Source organism: Ranitomeya variabilis, chromosome 1 (assembly GCF_051348905.1).
Source record: "Ranitomeya variabilis isolate aRanVar5 chromosome 1, aRanVar5.hap1, whole genome shotgun sequence".
Classification (NCBI taxonomy): domain Eukaryota; kingdom Metazoa; phylum Chordata; class Amphibia; order Anura; family Dendrobatidae; genus Ranitomeya; species Ranitomeya variabilis.
The window spans coordinates 646210311-646233747 of NC_135232.1; the positions used below are offsets into that span (position 1 = coordinate 646210311).

General features: G+C 48.4%; 1 pseudogene; it reads left to right on the forward strand.

The window, feature by feature from the left end:
- LOC143798230 (E3 SUMO-protein ligase KIAA1586 pseudogene) overlaps positions 1-21729 on the forward strand; it is a 39807-nt pseudogene extending 18078 nt beyond the window's left edge.
- Positions 21730-23437: the final 1708 nt, after the last annotated feature.

Consider the following 23437-nt stretch of genomic DNA (forward strand, 5'->3'; position numbering starts at 1 on the left):
GTGCAGATGAAAGTGCAGGTTCCTTCATCAGGTGGGGGGGCATACTCGTTGGCGACGTCACTGGCACAGGGCCCCTCAGAGTACGCAAAAGTGTCGCTGCTGGTGGGAGGCGCCCCCGCCATGCAAACACACCGCCGTACTTTGAGGGGCCCTGTGCCAGTGGCAATGCGAACGAGTGGGCCCCCCCTGCTTGCTCAGGATCACAGCACTTGCAACTTTTAAATACTTACCTTTCCCTGCAACACCGCCGTGACGTAGTCCGCATTTCCTGGGCCCACGAAAAACTTGAGCCAGCCCTACTCCCCCCACAACTTTCCCCCAATTCCCTATGCCCAACTATTATTATACAGTTAATTAAGATTGGCAAGCTTCAGAAACAAGAATGGATGTTTTTGGCATTAAAATGGGCACTGTAGGTGTTTTCCTGGCCTCCACTCACTGCCGACTATGCTTCCCCATTGACTTGCATTGGGTTTCGTGTTTCGGTCGATCCCCGACTTTTAGCGATAATCGGCCGACTGCACTCGACTCGACTCTGGACAAAATCGGGTTTCCCAAAACCCTACTCGATCTTAAAAAAATGAAAGTCGCTCAACCCTAGTCATGGTTATTGGCCTCCTCCAAGGCTAATAAACATCAGCTCTGAGCCGCCCCAGAAATGGCACATCCACTAGAAACTTAAATGTCATGCATGCAATCATACATGTATATGTATATTAAAAGATAAAGAATATTTATTACAATTATTAAAACAGGGAACATACCCCTACAGCTTGAAGAGTCAAAAGTTTCTGTTCAGCAGATTCATACCCAGCTGCCGCATTCAGTGGTTTCCACTCAGCTGGACAAGAGTTTCTCATTGTTCATTGTCAAGCAATAAATGCACTGCTCCCAGTTTGCTACTGAGTCACATGATGAGCAATATGATGGGCTACCTTCAACCACCTTACTATATATCTTATTTTCATCTTGAGAGCTCACTGAATTCTTAAGTGCTTGATATATCAAAGATTAGGAACATATCACAACCTGGAAAAGAAGGATTTATTTCTGTATGACCTTTTAAATAAATCAGAAAACAATCAAAAATTCAAAGGTCATTCAAAAACATCATTAAAATGTTATAGTTTAGGAAAAAATAATAAGGTATAAAAAAATTCAGTTTGAAAAGATCTATGCAATTAAAATTAAGCAAAATTGGATTTTCTATTCAAAAGTTACTGTTAAAAAAACATTTTCAAATATGACCACTCAGTGGGTTTCCGCAATGCTTACAAAGCTCAAAATCATCAGTCCCCTTCAAAGAACATGCATGCAAAGTTTCATAGCTTTACCTAAAAAATGCACAATTCCTTACAACAGCCTACGGGACTATAGGTCTAACAGAGTAAACTATGTAGACCATGGTTTAACCTATGAATATTTCCATTTTGTATATTTCACATATATACAGTGAGGAAAAAAAGTATTTAGCCTGACACCAATTGTGCAAGTTCTCCCACTTAAAAAGATGAGAGAGGCCTGTAATTGACATCATAGGTAGACCACAACTATGAGAGTCAAAATGAGAAAACAAATCCAGAAAATCACCTTGTCTGATTTGGCAAGATTTATTTTGCAAACTATGGTGGAAAATAAGTATTTGCTCATTAAAAGTTCATCTCAATATTTTGTTACATATCCTTTGTTGGCAATGACAGCGGTCAATCGTTTTCTGTAAGTCATCACAGAGTTGGCACACAGTTGGTGGTACGTTGGCCCATTCCTCCATGCAGATCTCCTCTAGAGCAGTGATGTTTTGGGCCTGTCGTTGGGCAACACAGACTTTAAACTCCCTCCAAAGGTTTTCTATGGGGTTGAGATCTGGAGACTGGCTAGGCCACTCCAGGACCTTTATATGCTTCTTACAAAGCCACTCCTTCATCGCCCTGGTGGTGTGTTTGGGATCATTATCATGCTGAAAGACCCATCCACGTTTCATCTTCAGTGCCCTTGCTGATGGAAGGAGGTTTGCATTCAAAATCTCACAATACATGACCCCATTCATTCTTTCATGTACAAGGATCAGTCGTCCTGGTCCCTTTGCAGAGAAACAGCCCCAAAGCATGATGTTGCCTCCCCCATGTTTAACAGTAGGTATGGTGTTCTTTGGATGCAACTCGGCATTCTGTCTCCTCCAAACATGACGAGTTTTGGTTAAACTAAACAGTTCTACTTTGGTTTCATCAGACCATATGACATTCTCCCAATACTTTTCTGGATAATCCAAATGCTCTCTAACAAACTTCAGATGGGCCCTGACATGTACTGGCTTAAGCAGGAGGACACATCTGGCACTACAGTCTCTGAGTCCCCAGCGGCGTAGTGTGTTACTGATGGTAGCCTTTGTTATGGTGGTCCCAGCTCTATGCAGGTCATTCACTAGTTCCCCCGTGTGGTTCTGGGATTTTTGCTCACCATTCTTGTGATTATTTTGACCTCACGGGGTGAGATCTTGCATGGAGCCCCAGATCGAGGGAGATTATCAGTGGTCTTGTATGTCTTCCATTTTCTTATTATTGCTCCCACAGTTGATTTCATCACACCAAGCTGCTTGACTATTGCAGATTCAGGGTATGTGCACACGTTGCGGATTTTGCTGCAGATCCGCAGCGTTTCTGCAGCTGCGGTCCGCAGCAGTTTCCCATGAGTTTACAGTTCAATGTAAACCTATGGGAAACGGAAAACGCTGTGCACATGCTGCAGAAAAAAACGCGCGTGAACGCAGCGGTTTACAATCCGCAGCATGTCACTTCTTTGTGCGGAATCGCGGCGATTCTGCACACATAGGAATGCATTGATCCGCTTACTTCCCGCATAGGGCTATGCCCACCAGGGCCGGACTGGGACTAAATTTCAGCCCTGGCATTTGAAGTTACACAGGCCCACTTGTCGCATGGTGAATATATATTTGTGCGCTGCCAATCACAGTATGCTGCCATTGTTCTCTCATGTCGATTCAGCATGAGAAAATAATCGCTGAACTGCTCTGCCCCATAGAATAACACTGGGCCAAGTGCTATACGATAAAATATCACATAGCACTACGCCCCAAACAAACTGCACTTTATTCACACTCCGCAGATCCAGTGTCTACAGTTCTGATGTCACGTCAATAGTGCTGCAGCCAATCAGGGAGCTCAGCAGCTAATCCTCTGTAGCACTACTGTCGTGATGTCAGAGATGCAGACAATAATAGATGCCAGCGCAGCAGAAGTTTGTATTTTTTCACAGTTCAGTGAACACATGCGGATCCACCTGCGCTCAGAAGCCGGCAGAGTTTTGGACACAGCGGACATGCACTGCGTCCAAAGCACTGCCTAATACTCAATGTTTACACATACCCTTAAAGTGAACCTGACCGTTGATATCTGCTGTGTGACCCATGGGCAGCATGTGTCCGGCACTGGCTGTACGATCTAAGTCAGGTATGTTTGTCTCTGAAACGCTGCGGCATCACAGAGAAAAACATGTTTGACTTCTCCCCTCTGGCTGCCAATGACTGGTGTGTTTCTGTACTCGCACGCAGGAAGAAACTTGTCGCTCAGTGGGAGCGGATGGGGAGAAGCCACCAGGGACCCGCCTGTCTGACTAGTCACCCGTGTGGCCTTGGTCCTTGGTGGCTTTTACAGTATGTTTTTCCCTGCAACGCATCAGCATTTCAGAGTCAAGCATACCTTTCTGGAATCATACAGCCAATGTCTGACACGTGCGGCCTGTGGAACCAGCAGCATGCATCAGCCATCAGATTCTCTTTAAGATTCCATAGGTGCTATCGCATTGGGAGTGCGGTGAAATTAACATCTGTGTATGCTTAGTGGTGCTGACAGGAGCAGCGGACATGTCTCACACCGTTTGCGCTTTCCAACATATCTGTTTTATATCATCCCTCTGCATTTTTGTGCAGGTGCAGTTCGTGGCCTTGCAGCCATGAACTGCACCTGCGCAAGTGCCATACACTTCACCGCTATTCCCGAGCATGCGTAGTAACAACACAGTGGGAATAGCGGAGATGTATATGTCACTTGCACAGGCGGCAGCACAGCACTGAGACAGTCTCTTCAGCACAGCATCCTCTCGTGGGATCTCGCTGGGCCCTCGTCCATCATATTTTGCCCTGCTAGTATTTTGGTTTTGTCTCCTGCCTGGAAGCAGAGTAGTCATAGACAGAACTGCAGCTAAAGGAGGGACTGTTATGTTCCGGGACCTGTGACATCAGAGGCGCTTGGTTCCGCTGGCGGAGCGCGGGACATTCTGGACTGATTTTGAGGCCGGGACTTTGCAGTGTGGCTGATGGGGGAGGGGGGGGGTGGCGGTGAGATTGCCAAGTCGGGGCAGAAGAGTCGATGCTTGTCCCCCTCCTTGGACCGAGTTGGCTTAACTAGGAGGCTGACGAGAGGTGTCGCAGCTCCATATCCGAGCTGGTGGCGGAGGAGAAGGCTGTGAGGTGAGTGGGGACTGCAGTGTAGGGTGTTGGGTCCAGGCCAGAGTGTCACTGCCGCGCTGCCTTATGAGATTTGGGGACAGCGGCCGGAAGCCCTAACTGGCGATTATTATATTAGATGTTTGACTATTATCCTTATCCCTTTGAGGAGAACTATAACTCCCAGCGTGTACAGAAGCTCCTATGGCATGATGGGAGTTATAGTTCACCACAGGAGTGGTGATTTTCTTTTGAGTTTGGGTACATTTCTATGGTCAGTAAACGCTGTGGATTGGACGCTGTGTACAGCCGCAGTGTCCAATCCGCAGCGTCCAGATGTTACACCATAGTGGAGGGGATTTTATGAAATCTCATCTCCACTATGTGTACAAAAACGCCTCCGGCCTCCCTATGTAAATGGACATGCGGGGCTTCTTTCCAGACCGCAGCAGGTCTATTTATCTTGCGGAGACGCTCAGTCTCTGCAAGATAAATGGCACAGTCCAATGTATAGGATGCCGTGATTCCGCACGGTTCTATGAACATATGCGGAATCACCGCACATACAGAAGCTGGCAGCGCTTAGCATGGAGCTGCGTCCAAAGCGCTGCTAATACCGACCCTTAGGGTACGTGTCCACGTTCAGGAAACGCTGCGTGTTTGACCCTGCGTGGGGTCGCAGCGTCAAACACGCAGCGTCCAGATGTTACAGCACAGTGGAGGGGATTTTATGAAATCCCGTCTCCACTATGCATGGTAACACGCACCCGGCGGCCCCATTCCAGACATGCTGCCCGTCTTTTTAGATCGCAGCATGTCCGTTTACCTTGCGGTGACGCTGTGCCGCCGCAAGCTAAAACACAGGGCCCTATGTGTGGGGTGCGATGATGCCGGATGTGTGCAATGTATACATCCGGCATCCTCGCTTCACAGAAGGGGGCGGGGCTTTGGGCAGAGCGGGTTTGCAGCTCCGTCCAAACTGCCGGCCATCCTGAAGGTGTATGTGTCCACGATCAGGATGGCCGGCGGTATCGTCGGAGCGGCAAACCCGTTCCGCCCTAAGCCCCACCCCCTTCTGGGACGCGAGGATGCCGGATGTATACATTGCACACATCCGGCATCATCGCACCCCACACATAGGGCCCTGTGTTTTAGCTTGCGGCGGCACAGCGTCACCGCAAGGTAAACCGACATGCTGCGATCTAAAAAGACGGGCAGCATGTCTGGAATGGGGCCGCCGGGTGCGAGTGCAGCGCCCCAGAGTCCTGGTCGTTGCAGTACTGTGGCTTCGCCACTAAGGGGAGCTATGGTACGTCCGATGGCACTGAAGGAGTTCATCTGACCAGGTATCACAGACACCAATACATTTCACAGCCGGGCCACCAGGGGGAGCTAAGGGTTCTATTCATTAGGCCACTCCCCACCATTGTGGGTAAACTGGGGGTCAGGCAGGAAGTTAGACAGAAAGCTGACTGGGTTGGAACCAGGCAACACCTTGTGGCAGAGGGTGTTGTGGGAGAAGATTCGGTAGGGTCCCTGTCAGGGGTGGGATCCTGACAGAGGCTTGGCAACTTGAGCGAACGTAACGGGACCGTGCCTGCTCAGTATAGCGGCGGTACCCAAGGAGGGACTGGAAGCGAGATAGATTGTGCTGAGTGAGAAACGAGATCAAAGCAACAAGGAGAATACCAGTGGGAGTCGTGCTGTAAGACCGAGGCAACATCCTACTGAGGCACACAACCGGCGGCCGGAACGCCGAGGGAGTATTACAATATTCAGCTTCAAGCAATACTCTAAACCAATGGCAGGACAGTCAGTCTAAGGCGGGCTGTCTCACCTAAATCACCTATGCAGTCTTGGGGGGCAACTTGTGGAGAGGGGCGACTCTAGGGTCCCGGAAGAGCTCCGAGCCTACCCGTCATACGGGTGCCGTCCTAACCGTAACATCAGGGAGGGACGGAGGATTAGCAAAACATCATCTAATCGAGTTGTGAGGGAACTTAAGAAACGGACACAACAGTTGTGGGGACTTTCCGTAAGCACAGCAGGGAAGGACCACAACACATAGCGCTAGCAGGAAGGCGCAGATTTCCACCTGTTAAGAGGACTCTGGAGGTGCCATTGGACCGGCCGGACTTGCGCAGCCTGGTTATCCGGATTCCAGACTGAGGACCCAGAGATCTTCAGTAAAGAGGTAAAGAGACTGCAACCTGGTGTCCTCGTTATTTACTGCACCGCACCACTACAGCATCACCACTACCACCACTATCTACATCTATCACTGTACGCCCCTCAGCAGGGTCACGGATCGGGTCTAGCCACCATGACAACCCCAGAGCAGAGACTCAGAGGCCCGGTACCGGGTACCCCTCGGCCCTGCGGCAGTGGGGGCGCTACAACTTGGCGTCACGAACAGGATCTACTTAAGCCTGAAGAATCAGGTCATGTGTGCCTTGGAACAGTGATTAATTGTGCTTGGACTGTGCTTTATTGAGAGGATTGTGTATTGCCGTTTGCCGCCAGAAGTTCCCGCCAAAAACCGCCGCCATTGCTACACCAAAGAAGAAGGAGGGCGTGCCATGGGAGGAGACTACCAAAGTGGCGCCAGAAGCGGCGACCGCCCGCTGCGCCTCTTGCTGCAAAGCGAAGACCTGCCTCAAAGCAGGGGACCACCCCTTGATTTGCAACGGCGGGAAGCGGGTGACGGAGAAGCTCGACCCCAGAGAAATGGCGGAGCCAGGTGCATGCATTGCCACCGACTATCAGACAGCGATGATGAACAGCAAGTGCCTGAAAGAGGAAGGAGCAATCCCGACTTACCCTCAACCACCGCAGCGGGAGAATCTGAACTCCTCGGAGCCGGCGACAGGGGAGCTGAACCCACCTATCCCGACATCGGAGCCAGCCGAGGAGGAGCCATGGGGAGCGGAGTCGCATCCGGAGGCCGCAGAGGAAGAGCCGCGGTCTGGGCTGCAGCCGATTCCAGTGTCCTCGTCGACGGACCGGATCGACATCGGTGGAATCACATCGGGCGCAGGTATGGAAGACGCCCCTGCTCCCCCGCTCGCTCCCGCTCCCGGCCCTCACCCCAGTAAAAGCCGTCTCCTCTCGGCAGAGCTAGTGGTGTTACCCCCCGACGCAATGGGGAAGCTGGTACCACCGCTGCCGACCAGGATGGGAGAACCCATAGACGTGGGCCCAGACGGGGTGATTCTCCAGTGGGACACCCCCCGGATTGGGCCAGATGGAGCTCGGGAGGAAGGGTTCACCCTTGCTGTGCTTACCTGGGAACAATACAAACAGTGCTTGATCCTACATTGGAAAAGACAAAAAGAGGCAGAGCTGACTGACCCACCGAGGGTACAACAATCACCTCGTGCATGTGGTAATCAGGACGTGGTAAAGCGGGGAACTGTATTGGCCTTCCACCCGAAGAGGGGATGGGGCTCCATACAGGAACCGGGGCTACCAACTGACGTCTTCGTTGCTAGTTGCAACGTGAAGACTCCCTGCTGCAGCCGAGATGGTGATCCATTGCAAAAGGGGGATCAGGTGACTTACACCCGTCATCGGAATGCATACGGGTGGTATGCCCGGAACGTTCGCCGCTGTGAACTTGGGAGAGTGTCATCTGTTACTTCAACCATGATGGAACCAGACGTGACAGATCTTACCAATATTGCCACCGTACGTCTCATTGCAGCGACTGAGCTGGCGGCTAGAGTCCGCCTTCAGGTTCAGGCATCAGGTGGTCTGACTGCACCCGGGAAATTCACCAGCGACACTGGTGTGGCATCAGCCGTTGATCAAGGATTGAAGCCTGCACAGTCGGAAAGTGTCCACTTCCGACTGATGTCTTGTGATTTACTAGGAGAATAAACCTCGATACCATGAGAATGTAAATAGTTAACTGTTTGTATTCCTGATTTTTGCTGCTAAACCCGTCCAGGGTTAACTCTTAAAGGGATCCCTTTGTTGACCCGGGATCCCTATTGTTTTGTTTGCTTTTTCCAAGTTTTGCACAAGTTTCCAGAACTGCCGCAATCATGAACAGTGCATGATACAAACTTTTTGTAAATAGTTTGCACCTTCTTAAAGGTGCTCCCTACTGGTTTTACTTAACAAGAGACTCTTTGCGAAGATACCGCACCGGAGCCTTTGCTGAGTACGGACTGGTAGCTTGAGAAGATATGCTACCTCATGGAGACTTGGTCACCTTTTAAAGAGGACGTTCACCTGTTGCACTTAAAGGGTGATATTGCTTTAAGACAGATAGTAATAATGTCTTAACAGAAGGAAATGATGATGATGTTTATATGAAGAAGTTATGTGTATTTAACAAGTTAATTGTGAAAAATGTTTAATAATGTTGATAGTAACATGAGGACAGACAGTGAACCCGTACGGGGTTAGTTAGTGAGTCCTCTTAGGAGCCCTATAGAGATGGCTCATTGATCCAAAACTGAAAGTAATGTTATGTTCTATACTGTGTATAGTAGTTGAAAAGGCAGTAGGCCCGGGCTGAATGGGGCGGTCCTGTAACAGAAAGGAGAGGCAGAAGGTCTGGTGCCGTTAGGACAGGCGGTCCTGCAGATTTAAAGAAGGAGAATGAAAAGTTAAAATTGCCTTATAATGTGATTATAAGAAGGTCTTTAGTGGATTCAGAGTGTACGTTCTTAAAGGCAATGTTAAATTATTGTTCGAACCTTTGTACTAAGTAGAATACCCGGTTGGGTAAGAAAAGTTACTTATAGCATGTTGCTATGATATTTAACCATGTTTGTAACATTCAAGTGTCCTCACCTCCTATAAAGGGAAGCTCTGTTCAAGTATGCTTATTGTTATTGCACTCAACAAAATTGTATGTCTTTTTGCTAACCTGTATTGTTGTTTTCTTCCCAGTCCAGGAGTACTGGATTTAACCGGGGGGGAGTGCAGCGCCCCAGAGTCCTGGTCGTTGCAGTAAGGGGAGCTATGGTACGTCCGATGGCACTGAAGGAGTTCATCTGACCAGGTATCACAGACACCAATATATTTCACAGCCGGGCCACCAGGGGGAGCTAAGGGTTCTATTCATTAGGCCACTCCCCACCATTGTGGGTAAACTGGGGGTCAGGCAGGAAGTTAGACAGAAAGCTGACTGGGTTGGAACCAGGCAACACCTTGTGGCAGAGGGTGTTGTGGGAGAAGATTCGGTAGGGTCCCTGTCAGGGGTGGGATCCTGACAGAGGCTTGGCAACTTGAGCGAACGTAACGGGACCGTGCCTGCTCAGTATAGCGGCGGTACCCAAGGAAGGACTGGAAGCGAGATAGATTGTGCTGAGTGAGAAACGAGATGAAAGCAACAAGGAGAATACCAGTGGGAGTCGTGCTGTAAGACCGAGGCAACATCCTACTGAGGCGCACAACCGGCGGCCGGAACGCCGAGGGAGTATTATAATATTCAGCTTCAAGCAATACTCTAAACCAACGGCAGGACAGTCAGTCTAAGGCGGGCTGTCTCACCTAAATCACCTATGCAGTCTTGGGGGGCAACTTGTGGAGAGGGGCGACTCTAGGGTCCCGGAAGAGCTCCGAGCCTACCCGTCATACGGGTGCCGTCCTAACCGTAACATCAGGGAGGGACGGAGGGTTAGCAGAACATCATCTAATCGAGTTGTGAGGGAACTTAAGAAACGGACACAACAGTTGTGGGGACTTTCCGTAAGCACAGCAGGGAAGGACCACAACACATAGCGCTAGCAGGAAGGCGCAGATTTCCACCTGTTAAGAGGACTCTGGAGGTGCCATTGGACCGGCCGGACTTGCGCAGCCTGGTTATCCGGATTCCAGACTGAGGACCCAGAGATCTTCAGTAAAGAGGTAAAGAGACTGCAACCTGGTGTCCTCGTTATTTACTGCACCGCACCACTACAGCATCACCACTACCACCACTATCTACATCTATCACTGTACGCCCCTCAGCAGGGTCACGGACCGGGTCTAGCCACCGTGACAACCCCAGAGCAGAGACTCAGAGGCCCGGTACCGGGTACCCCTCGGCCCTGCGGCAGTGGGGGCTCTACACGTGTTACCATGCATAGTGGAGACGGGATTTCATAAAATCCCCTCCACTGTGCTGTAACATCTGGACACTGCGTGTTTGACGCTGCGGCCCCACGCAGGGTCAAACGCGCAGCGTTTCCTCAACGTGGACACGTACCCTTAATGCTTGCCTTTCCACAGCTTCTTTTCTCCTAGGTAAAACTCCGGGGCTTTCTGTTCTTCTGCTCAGGACACTGGTTTATCAGCAGCGCCTAAATCTTTTCTGTCCCTGCCACCGCGCTGGACAGGAGGAAGTGGGCGGTCTGATGTCCTGATAACAAACAGTGTCATGGTTCCCAATGGCAAGGGAACGTCAGAGAACTTAAATAACAGACTAGCTCTTGGGTGATGGAATCTCGAGCTGACCGTGAGCTAAACCTACCACACAACTAACAGTGGCCGGGTGACGTAACTACGTTTTATCCCTAGACGCCTAGCGCCAGCCAGAGGACTAACTAACCCTAATAGAGGAAAAGACAGACCTGGCTTACCTCTAGGGAAATTCCCCCAAAAAGGAGACAGAAGCCCCCCACATATATTGACGGTGAGTTCAGAGGAAAAGACATACGCAGTATGAAGGTAGGTTCAGCAAAGCGAGGTCCGCTTACTAGATAGTAAGAAGATACAATAGGGAACTTCACGGTCAGCTGAAAACCCTATTAAAATACCATCCAGAAATTACTTTAAGACTCATGTGTCAACTCATGACACCGGAGTGGTAATTTCGGCCCACAAGAGCTTCCAGCTACAGAAACATAACATAACTGTGAACTGGAACAAAAATGAAAACAAACTTAGGACTAAGAGTCCAACTTAGCTGATAGTAGTCTAGAAGCAGGAACATGCAACAGAAAGGCTCTGGTTACATTGATGGCCGGCACTAGAATAACTGAGCAGCAAGGCTAAATAGGATACTACCATATCCTGATGGAAACAGGTGAACAGAGAAAGTGAAGCACACAAGTCCAGTACCACCAGTGACCACCGGGGGAGCCCAAAAACCAAATTCACAACAAAACAGCAGTAAATGCAAGTGGCAGAGTCGGAGCTGCACAGAAGAGAAAAGCGCGCCCCCCTCCCCCTGCCTGACGTGCCTGCATTACCTCACTGTAGCTGGTGATCAGGACATCAGAGGGCAGCCGCAAACTTCATCCAGTGTGGCGGCAGTGATTTTAATAGAGCAGGGCAGCTCGATCGCTTCTGACTGCAGGAGCTGACAGCCTGAAGGGGGGCAAAAGATCGAGCGGCCCACTACAGGGACCGGCCGTTCTGGCATTTGCCAGAACTGCCCGATGGCCAGTCCGGCCCTGATGCCCACCATGCGGGAAGTAAGCGGATCATGTGCGGATGGTACCCGGGGTGGAGGAGAGGAGACTCTCCTCCAGGCCCTGGGAACCATATTTGTGAAAAAAAAAGAATTAAAATCTACTATATAATTGTCTAAGGGTCACTTCCGTCTTTCTGTCTGTCCTTCTGTCTGTCACGGATATTCATTGGTCACGGCCTCTGTCTGTCATTGAAATCCAAGTCGCTGATTGGTCGCGGCAAAACGGCCACGACCAATCAGCGACGGGCACAGTCTGGCGGCAATTGGCCGCTCCTTCCTCCCCGCAGTCAGTGCCCGCTCCATAATCCCCTCCACTCAGCGCTCACACAGGGTTAATGGCAGCGTTAACGGACCGCATTATGCCGCGGTGTAACGCACTCCGTTACCGCTGCTATTAACCCTGTGTGACCAACTTTTTACTATTGATGCTGCCTATGCATGCAATAAAAAATGCAAATATGCAAATATGCAAGCATGCAATAAAAAAAATAAAAAATAGTTATATACTCACCGTCCGTCGGCCCCTTGGATGCAGAACCGGCCTTTCCTGCTCCTCGCGACGCTCCGGTAACCGCTCCATGCATTGCGGTCTCGCGAGATGATGACGTAGCGGTCTCGCGAGACCGCTATGTCATCATCTCGCGAGACCGCAATGCACTCTTGGGACCGGAGCACGCGAGGAGCGTCGGTAACCGCTTCACCTGGATACTATTTTTTATTTTAATTCTTTTTTTTAACAGGGATATGATGCCCACATTGCTATATACTGCGTGGGCTGTTCAATATACTACATGGGCTCTGCAATATAATACGTGGGCTGTGCAATATAATACGTGGGCTGTGCAATATACTACGTGGGCTGTGCAATATAATACGTGGGCTGTGCAATATACTACGTGGGCTGTGCAATATAATATGTGGGCTGTGCAATGTGGGCTGTGCTATATACTACATGGGCTGTGCAATATACTACGTGGGCTGTGCAATATACTACGTGGGCTGTGCAATATAATACGTGGGCTGTGCAATATAATACGTGGGCTGTGCAATATAATACGTGGGCTGTGCAATATACTACATGGGCTGTGCAATATACTACGTGGGCTGTGCAATATACTACGTGGGCTGTGCAATATACTACGTGGGCTGTGCTATATACTACGTGGGCTGTGCAATATAATACGTGGGCTGTGCAATATAATACGTGGGCTGTGCAATATAATACGTAGGCTGTGCAATGTACTACGTGGGCTGTGCAATGTACTACATGGGCTGTGCAATGTACTGCGTGGACTGTGCAATGTACTACGTGGGCTGTGCAATGTACTACGTGGGCTGTGCAATGTACTGCATGGGCTGTGCAATATACTACGTGGGCTGTGCAATATACTATGTGGGCTGTGCAATATACTACGTGGGCTGTGCTATATACTACGTGGGCTGTGCAATGTACTACGTGGGCTGTGCAATGTACTACGTGGGCTGTGCAATGTACTACGTGGGCTGTGCAATGTACTACGTGGGCTGTGCAATGTACTACGTGGGCTGTGCAATATACTACGTGGGCTGTGCAATGTACTACGTGGGCTGTGCAATGTACTATGTGGGCTGTGCAATATACTGTACTGCGTGGGCTGTGCTATATACTACGTGGGCTGTGCAATACACTACGTGGCCTGTGTTATACACTACGTGGCCTGTGTTATACACTACGTGGGCGGCGTTATATACTGCGTGCATGGGCTGTTATATACTATGTGAGCTGTGTTATATGCTACGTGGGCTGTTATAAACTACGTGGCTGTGTTATATGCTATGTGGGCTGTTATACACTCCGTGTGCTGTGCTATATACTACGTGGCTGTGCTATATACTCCGTGGGCTGTGTTATATACTATGTGGCTGTGCTATATACTCCGTGGGCTGTGCTATATACTACATCGCTGTGCAATATACTACGTGGCTGTGCAATATACTACATGGCTGTGCTATTTACTACTTGGGCTGTTATATACTACATGGCCGGCCGCGAACAATTAGCTGGACAGGCGCAGTCCAGCTAATTGGTCACGGCCGGCCAAATCCTGTGTATTCAATGTATTATTCTAAAATCTTCATAAATAAACTACATACATATTCTAGAATACCCGATGCGTTAGAATCGGGCCAACATCTAGTAAAAAATAATGATATACTCACCTTCTGGTGGCCCTTGAAGTCCTCCCGCCTCTCAGCGCTGCACGCGGCCGTCCGGTCGCAGGGTTGCTATGCGAGCAGCACCTGCGATGACATCGCGGTCACATGACCGTGACATCATGAAGGTCCTTCTCGCATAGCATCTTTGCAACCGGAACGCCGTGTGCAGCGCCGAGGAGATCGGGACATCGGAGGGTGAGTATAACCATTTTTTATTATTTTTAACATTAGATCTTTGCAGCATCAGTGCAGGAGTAAACCCGCAGCGGAAACAGCAAGACAAACCTCGATAAATCTGCAGGGATAACCGCAGCGGTTTTGCCCTGCAGATTTATCAAATCTGCTGCGGGAGAACCCGCAGAGGACCCTTCCTACGTGTGCACATAGCCTCAGTCTTCCCAGCCTGGTGCACTACTACAATTTTGTTTCTAGTGCCCTTCGACAGCTCTTTGGTCTTCACCATAGTGGAGTTTGAAGTGTGACTGTTTGAGGTTGTGGACAGGTGTCTTTTATACTGATAACAAGTTCAAACAGGTGCCATTACTACAGGTAATGAGTGGAAGACAGAGGAGCCTCTCAAAGAAGAAGTTACAGGTCTGCGAGAGCCAGAAATCTTGCATGTTTTTAGGTAACCAAATACTTATTTTTGCACCATAATTTGCAAAATAAATCTTGCCAAATCAGACAAGGTGAATTTATTGATTTGTTTTCTCATTTTGACTCTCATAGTTGTGGTCTACCTATGTTGTCAATTGAAGGCCTCACTCATCTTTTTAAGTGGGAGAACCTGCACAATTGGTGGCTGACTAAATTTTTTCCCCACTGTATGTGTGTCTGTGTATATAGGCTGGTTTGAAAGCAAAAATGGGCATAACATGGTGTCAGGTATTTTGTGCTGTAAACTACTACCTTAGTTTGTGTCTTTGAACAATCGCAATAGAAGTGGTCAATGACAATTTCTCTTAGCTTATACTGCCATCTAGTGCTGCAAACATAAAATACCTCATAGATTTTTAGCTCTCCAAGAATAATGGATGTCATGTAGTAAACATCACAAAATATTGATCAGCAATCACTTGTAACAGACATCTTTAATAATAACTTACAGAAAGGAAAATTGCTCTCTATACAGTAGTGTCTTAGTATCCGCTGTAGGGATTTTCTCTTTCTGGTAGGCATTAGGCCTTATTTAGAGTTCACACAGGCAATGTTGTTTTGGTACAAACACGTTGTAAGGGTTGACGGAACGCACTAAATAAAATATAATAGTAAAGTGCGTTCGCCATCCATGATCCACAGTGCAGAGATGGCAAATTGTAGCTCCTGGACAATGGTGATACTTGCGGCGAACATAAATGACTCGCACTGAGTTAGTGTCACTCAGTGGAGAAGCACATGGTTGGGCCAATCGCACAGCGATGGAAAGGAACTCTGCAACGGGACTGTGTTTATCGGCACAGAGCCGCAGAGTGAATTTGGCGCTAATCGCATACCCTTTTAGCATCACAGGTGTACACAAGCCCCACTGGGGCAAGGGAACAGGTGGTGGACTCAGACACAGTGAGTTCATACACACAAACTCCTCTCCAGAGGTGCTGGAATTCTAATAGGCGATAAGCCTGCCCTGAGCACATGCAAAACTAGTTCACACCACCGTAGAGTTCCACACACATAACACAAATGATCTTAGTGCACCAACGGGCATGCCAAAGATCCTTTTATAGTTTCTGACAGGACCTTGCTCACTGGCCAATCTGGAGCCGGACCAGGACCTGAGCATGTGACGAGTGACCACCAACGAGAAGTCGACCCAACGTCTTTGCTCAGCAGCATTCACTGCGGTCAAAACTGAATGGGAGACCGCAGGAGAAGACAAGGCTTGAGATCCATCCTGTGCAGAGGAAGAATCCCTGCGCCTAACATTTCCCCACCTCCTAGTGCCCCCCTACCTGTGAGCCTCGCCACGCTCGAAGGCCGCAATAAGCTGGGGCGCACGAATGTGCTCTACCGGCTCCCAGGTCCTATCCTCTGGCTCATGATCCTTCCAGTACACTAAATACATTTTTTTGCCGCGTACCACCTTGGAACTGATAATCGCGTTCACCTCAAAGTTGTCCGAGGACGTACCCGACATCCAGGCAGATGCCTAGAAAACTGGGACATGTCAACGGGTATCAAGAGGGACACGTGAAAGGTGTCGGTGATATTCAGGCACTACGGAAGGGACAGGTGATACACCACTGGATTAACCTGTTCCAGGACTTTAAAAGGACCTAGATAATGGGGAGCAAACTGATGAGATGGGCATGGGCTTGGGAACACGTGGATGCTGATCATAATTGAGGAGGAACGGAGTCAGACTTGTAGAGTCAGCGACGGCATTATTAAGTGCAAACTCTGCCCATGGCAGTAGAGATGCCCAGCCATTATGTCTGGCAGAGACAAAATGCCGTAGGTATGTGATCAGAGTCTGATTAGCCCTCTCAACCAATCCGTTTGTCTTGGGATGGTATGCAGAAGAGAGATTTAGCTCTATACTGAGCAACCAACAGAGCTCTCTCCAGAACCGAGAAGCAAACTGGGGACCCCAGTCACTGACTATCTTGTCAGGCATCCCGTGAAGACAGAAAACATGCTTCACAAAAAGAGTAGCCAGAACCCGTGCCGGAAGAGGGACAAGATGTACCATCTTTGAGAAATAGTCGGTTACTACCCAAATTACAGTGTTATTGCAGGACTTGGGCAAACCCACAATGAAGTACATCCCGACCATCTCCCAGGGCCTATATGCCACCGGCAAGGGGTGTAACAAGCCCGAGAGCCTCTGCCGGGATGGCCGATTCTTTGCGCAGGAGACGCATGCCTGGACATAGTCACTAATGTCGCGCGCCATTTGCGGCCACCAATATGACCTCGCCAATAGCTCAAACGTCCACCCAACCTAGACGAATGAGCCCAAGAGAGAACCTCCAGCCGCAGATTCGGAGGAACCAGAGTCTTGCCCAGAGGCTCTGACTCAAGCAAAACCGGGGCTACCATTCGCAGACTCTCAGATGGGACAATAAGCCGAGGCTCGTCCTCCTCCTCAGAAGAGACAACAGAATGGGATAGAGCATCGGCGTGAACATTCTTCTCCCCGGACAGAAAACGAAGGGTGAAATTAAATAGGGAGAAGAATAAGGACCATCTGGCCTGGCAAGAATTCAACCTCTGGGCAGTCTACAAGTACAGCAGATTTTTTGTGGTCGGTGAAGACTTGGAACGGGAAACATGCCCCTTCTAAGAGGTGTCTCCACTCCGATAAAACCAGTTTCATGGCTAGCAACTCCCTATCCCCGATGGAATAGTTCCGCTCCACCGGTGTGAAAGTCTTGGAAAAGAAAAAACACGGATGTTTTCGACCTTGAGCATCCTTCTGGTACAGGACTACTCCAGCACCAATGGAAGAGGCATCCACCTCCAAAATTAAAGATTTATTCTCATCACGATGGTGTAACACGGGAGCCCTAGCGAAATGGGACTTTACAGAGATAAAGGCCCTGGAGACCTCCTCTGACCATGACTTGGGGTTAGATCCTTTTGGGTGAGGGCTACCAGAGGAACTACTAGAATAGAGAAGTGCGGGATGAACTGGCGATAGTAATTAATGAACCCCATGAAGCGCTGCACCGCTTTAAGAGAGTGGGGCTCCTGACAGTTCATTACAGACTCCAGTTTGGCAGGATCCATAGCCAATCCCTTGGCCGAGATGATATAGCCAAGGAAAGGCAAAGACCCCTGCTCAAACACACACTTCTATAACTTAGCAAGCAGGGAATTGGCACTCAGGAGCTCAAAGACTCTACAGACATCCTTTCGATGGGAGTCGATATCTGGGGAGTAAATAAGTATGTCATCCAGATAGACGACTACAGAGGTGGATAACATCTCCAGAAAGATGTCATTAACAAAGCCTTGGAAGATGGCAGGAGTGTTACACAGGCCGAACGGCATCACCAGATACTTGTAGTGACCGTCCCGTGTGTTAAACGCGGTCTTCCACTCATCTCCCTCATGAATTCGTATCAAATTATATGCACCACACAGATCTAACTTAGTAAATACCCTCACCCCTTGTAGCCTATCAAAAAGCTCTGAGATGAGTGGTAGAGGGTATTTATTCTTGATAGTAATGTCATTCAGACCCCTGTAATCAGTGGTGGGATTCAGCCGGTACGACCCGGTACGGGGCAGCCGTTTTACTAAAATTTCTATCTGCCAGCGTTCCGGTAATTGAAAATGGTTACCACGCCCCCGGACCGCCTCCGGACCGCCCCCGGACGGGTTGCTGTGCTGATGGTGGGGATTGTTCACCCTGGGAGGAGCGGGACCCGATCGTGGAAGAAGGGGTCCTCCAGGCTGTGTGACCCGATCGCGGCAGAAGATAAGAAAAGAAAAAAAAGTTCACTCACCTCACCGCCGGGTTCCTCCGTCCAGCAGCAGCCTATCAGCTTGCGATCCCGGGACGAGCCTCCTACACGGGACGACGTGACGACGTCACTGTACACGTCGTTCCGTGCAGGGAGCTTTCTCCGGCACCTCGTAGGCTGCGGCTGGGAGCGAGAATACTGTCTACAGGGAGTGAGAAGACTGCAGCGAGAGAGGAGAAGACTGCAGAGAGAGAGGAGAAGACTGCAGAGAGCGCCGTTTGTAAGTATGGGAGTTCAAACATTTTTTTTTTTTGCATGGGGCAGTGTGGCTATTGGGGGCGCGCTATGACTATTGGGGGCACTGCCGTGGCTATTAGGGGGCACTGTGACTTGGGGCACTGTTGTGGCTATTAGGGGGCGCTGTGACTATTGAGGGCACTGTTGTGACTATTAAGGGGCACTATGGTGGCTATTAGGGGGGCACTATTACTATTGGGGGCAGTGTGGTGGCTATTAGGGGGCACTGCTACCATCTTGGTTGCTCTTCTCTGGACTTGCTCCAGTATATTGATGTATTTCTTAAATTGAGGCTCCCAGAACTGTACACAGTATACAGGTGAGGTCTGACCAGGGCAAAGCATAGCGGGATAATCACCTCCCCTGATCTAGATTCAATAGTTGTCTTGATACATCCCAGAATGTTGTTTATTTTTAGTGACCAACTGTAAAGCTACTGGCTCCAAACACAGTGGACGCCACATTGACTTTATAGAAGACGCCTCAAGGTTTGACCAAACCTTTTGAATCATTTACACACAAAATGAAGAGACAATCTACACTTTTGTCTTTTTTTCCACACTGGAAACAAGAAGGGAAGAATTGAGGAAGTGAACATTGGTGCTAGTACTTCAAATGCCAATAAAGCATCTGAAACTTGTGGCAATATTGTTCATGGTACCAATGTTAACATTGGCCAGAACACTGATTCATGTGGTGCCAACGCTTTACATGAACTGGACAGTGATGTACAAGATGATAATGTTAGAAGGAACATGGGAAATGTAGTAGCTGAATCGGATGTCATAAGTGAGATTAGCAGTGATGTACATGGTGTTGCTGACGTTCTATGTGATCATTCTGATGATGACACTGCTTCAGCTATACATGATAGCAGCATCGTGGATGGTCAGAGTTCAGTTTCTGATGCTTCATTAGAGACCCAGCCGCTTAGTGTTCCATGTTGGTCACAAAAACAAATTGACTACTTCACAAACTTGCATCCATGGGTCAAACTAAAGGATGGAAAACTGGGGTGTACTGTGTGCAGTAAAGTTGGAAGCTCATTAGGAGCTGAAAGGGCCAAATCATGTCATCTTTCTGAGGAGTGGAAGACTTTTTCAGTGAAGCCATGTGGAACCCTGAAAAAAAACCAGCAATCCTCTTTTCGCAAAAAAATTAGAGAACATGCAATGTCCAAAGCTCATAATAAAGCAGAGGAAATAGTTAATGCCGCTAAAAATGATGCACTAGTAAAGGCACTTGACCGGGTCCATGAGAAGGCATTGGCTTCCATTGTAAATGTTTTTCATCTTGTTTATAGCCTAGCGCTGCATAATCGGCCTATGTCTGACATACAAGGGCACATTGAACTGTTGCAAACCATTGGTGTGGACCTTGGAGTAGGCCTTCATTCTAGGAAGACTGCTATAACAATAATCCAGCATATATCCTCCGAAATGAGGAAGTCTTTGTTTTCGAAAATAATTAGTTTCAGGTCTAAATTTTCCATTGTAACTGATGAATCGTCAACTGTGTCACAGAAAAGTGTGCTTGTGATCTACATCCGTTGTGAGCTTCCCGATGCTCCAGAGCCTGTTAACATCTTTGTAGATTTAAAGGAGCTTGAATGTACTAGTGCTGACTCAATAACCAATGCCCTGTTTGCCTGCTTGAAGGAGAATGGCTTTGACCAGCAGTATATGCAAGAAAATTTAATTGGATTTTGCTCTGATGGGGCTAGTGCCATGTTGGGGAGTAAGTCTGGTGTGGCTTCCAAAATTCAAAAAGCATTCCCAAATGTAGTCATATGGCACTGCTTAAGCCACAGAATACAGCTTGCACTTGATGATGCTGTTAAAACAGTTTCTCAAGTTAATCACTTTAAAATGTTTCTGGAAAAAATCTACAGCATCTACCATGTTTCTAACAAACAATATTCTCAGCTCCACAATATTGCAGCAGATTTAGAATTGGAGATTATTAAGATAGGTCGAATTCTAGGACCTCGGTGGGTGGCATGTAGTGTCCGTGCTGCCAAAGCAGTGTGGAGAGCATATCCAGCTTTGTACCAGCATTTTTCCAGCTCTAAGTCTCTCATCGGAATGGCAAAAAAGATGGCTAACATTTCTTTTTTAAAAGACCTAACTTTAATGATTGATATTCTAGATGAACTAGCACTTTTATCACTTGCTTTACAAGAAAGGGAGGCATCTGTAGTGAAAGCTGACCGACTTCTCTGCAGGTGCATTAGGGCACTTCAAAACTTAAAAGATTGTCCCGGAAAGTATGAGGTACAGGCTGGTACTATTATCCAAACCGAGCCATTTAAAAGTATTCCTTTTGAATCCAGTGAGAAAAATACTGCCCTTCCAAGAGCGCTCTTAATTCAGTGTGTCATAGACAATATGCAAAGCCGCTTGTTTTCCACTGCAAATAGTCGACTAATGGACAGTGACACACGTGAACACAATGCGGACCACTACAAACATTTACTGTCCCTATTCTCTTTGCTTGAGCCTGAATCGTGGACAGCTGATGTTACATTGTCACCGTGGCGAGAAGGGGAACACAAATTGGAACAATTAAGTCAGCTAGTCAAATATCAGATTCCAATAAACGATTTCCGTGACTTTGTTGATAACCGATATCTTTCAAATCGGTCTATGCCGCCTTCCATTCAGCAGGCCAAAAAAATAGTTCGAGTCATCGCTGTTAGTAGTGCAGAGGCAGAAAGAGGGTTCAGTATTATGAACAATATAGCTACACATGAGAGAAGCGCACTCACTGTATCTAATATATCGCATCTGATGACTGTGAAGATACTTGGGAAACCTGTGACGGATTGGGAGCCGCTTAAATATGTCAAATCCTGGTTACGGAAGAAACACCATACTGCCACAGACCAGAGAGTGCGAAAAGCCCCCAAAATTCAGCATGATGATCATTCAACAGCTATATGGTCATTGCTGTAATTCTGATAGCACTTCAGTTGAGTCAAAGGGATACCTCCCTGGATTCTCCATTGAGTACTATAACCTAGATTAGAGGACTTATAGTGAGTGGCAGGTTCCCTTTAGAGGGCATTGTTTTTGTTAATATTGTTAATATTGCGATCCGTGGGCTGTAAAGTTCGATTTACCTTGTTGTAAGGTTTATATTGTATACTGTTTATTATAAAACTTTTAAATACTTTTATAAAAGAAAATTAAACTTTTTTATATTATATTACAGTATTAAACTTTTCTTTGGTTAGAATCCTTGAATACTGTTTTTGCTTTCAAGTGAGTACTACATAGTTTACTGTTTCATACTTCTACTTTAGTAATTTAACTAAGGATGTTGTGGACTGATCAGCTAAAGCACCTTGTACACGGACAATTGTCCTGTGCAGTACATTTGCTTTAGTCGTTTGTTTCTTTGAATGACTTTAATACCGTATGTCACAACGTATTCTTGTCATTAAGGGAGACAAACTGCTTCCAAAAATATGAATCGTGCCACTGGGCGTGGCTTATTAGTATGAGCGGGGTTATTGAAAATGGGCGTGGCCAAAATTCCGGCCGCCGCGACTTAGAGGACCTGTTGTTAAAAATTTGAATCCCACCCCTGCCTGTAATCTATACACAGACGTAGTTCTCCGTTCTTCTTCTGAACAAAGAAGAACCTGGCCCCGGCGGGAGACACCGACTTCCTGATAAACCCTCTAGCCATATTCTCCTTAATATATTGGGACATTACCTTAGTTTCCGGGAGGGATAGTGGACAAACATGTGTAGCGCCCCCACCGCCGCAGGGCCGAAGGGTACCCGGTACCGGGCCTACAAGTCTCTGCTCTGGGGTTGTCACGGCGGCTAGGCCCCGGTTCCGTGACCCTGCCGTGGGGCGCACAGTGAATGATAGGTGTGGATGACGGATGATGGTAATGGTGGTGCGGTTGTGGGGTGCAGTAAATAACGAGGACACCAGGTTGCAGTCTCTTTACCTCTTTACTGAAGATCTCTGAGTCCACAGTCCAGAATACGGTTCACCAGGCTGCGCAAGTCCGGCCGGTCCAATGGCACCTCCAGAGTTCTCTTCACAGGTGGAAATCGGTGCCTTCCTTCTAGCGCTATGTGTTGCGGTCCTTCCCTGCTGTGCTTACGGAAAGTCCCCACAACCGTTGTGTCTGTTTCTTAAGTTCCCTCACAACTCGATTAAATGATGTTCTTCTAATCCTCCGTCCCTCCCTGATGTTCTGGTTGGGACGGCACCCGTTTGACGGGTAGGCTCGGAGCTCTTCCGGGACCCTAGAGTCGCCCCTCTCCACAAGGTGCCCCCCAAGACTTCATAGGTGATTTGTGTGAGACAGCCCGCCTTAGACTGACTGTCCTGCCGCTGTTTAGAGTATTGCTTGAAGCTGAATGTTATAATACTCCCTCGGCGTTCCGGCCACCGGTAGTGCGCCTCAGTAGGGTGTTGCTCCGGTCTTACAGCACGACCCCTACTGGTATTCTCCTATTGCTTGATCTCGTTTCTCACTCAGCACAATCTATCTCGCTTCTAGTCCTTTCTTGGGCCCCGCCGCTTCCCGGAGCTGGCGCGGACCCGTTACGTTCTTTCCAAATGCCAAGCCTCTGTCAGGATCCCACCCCTGACAGAGACCCTACTGTATCTTCCCCTGCAACACCCTCTGCCACAAGG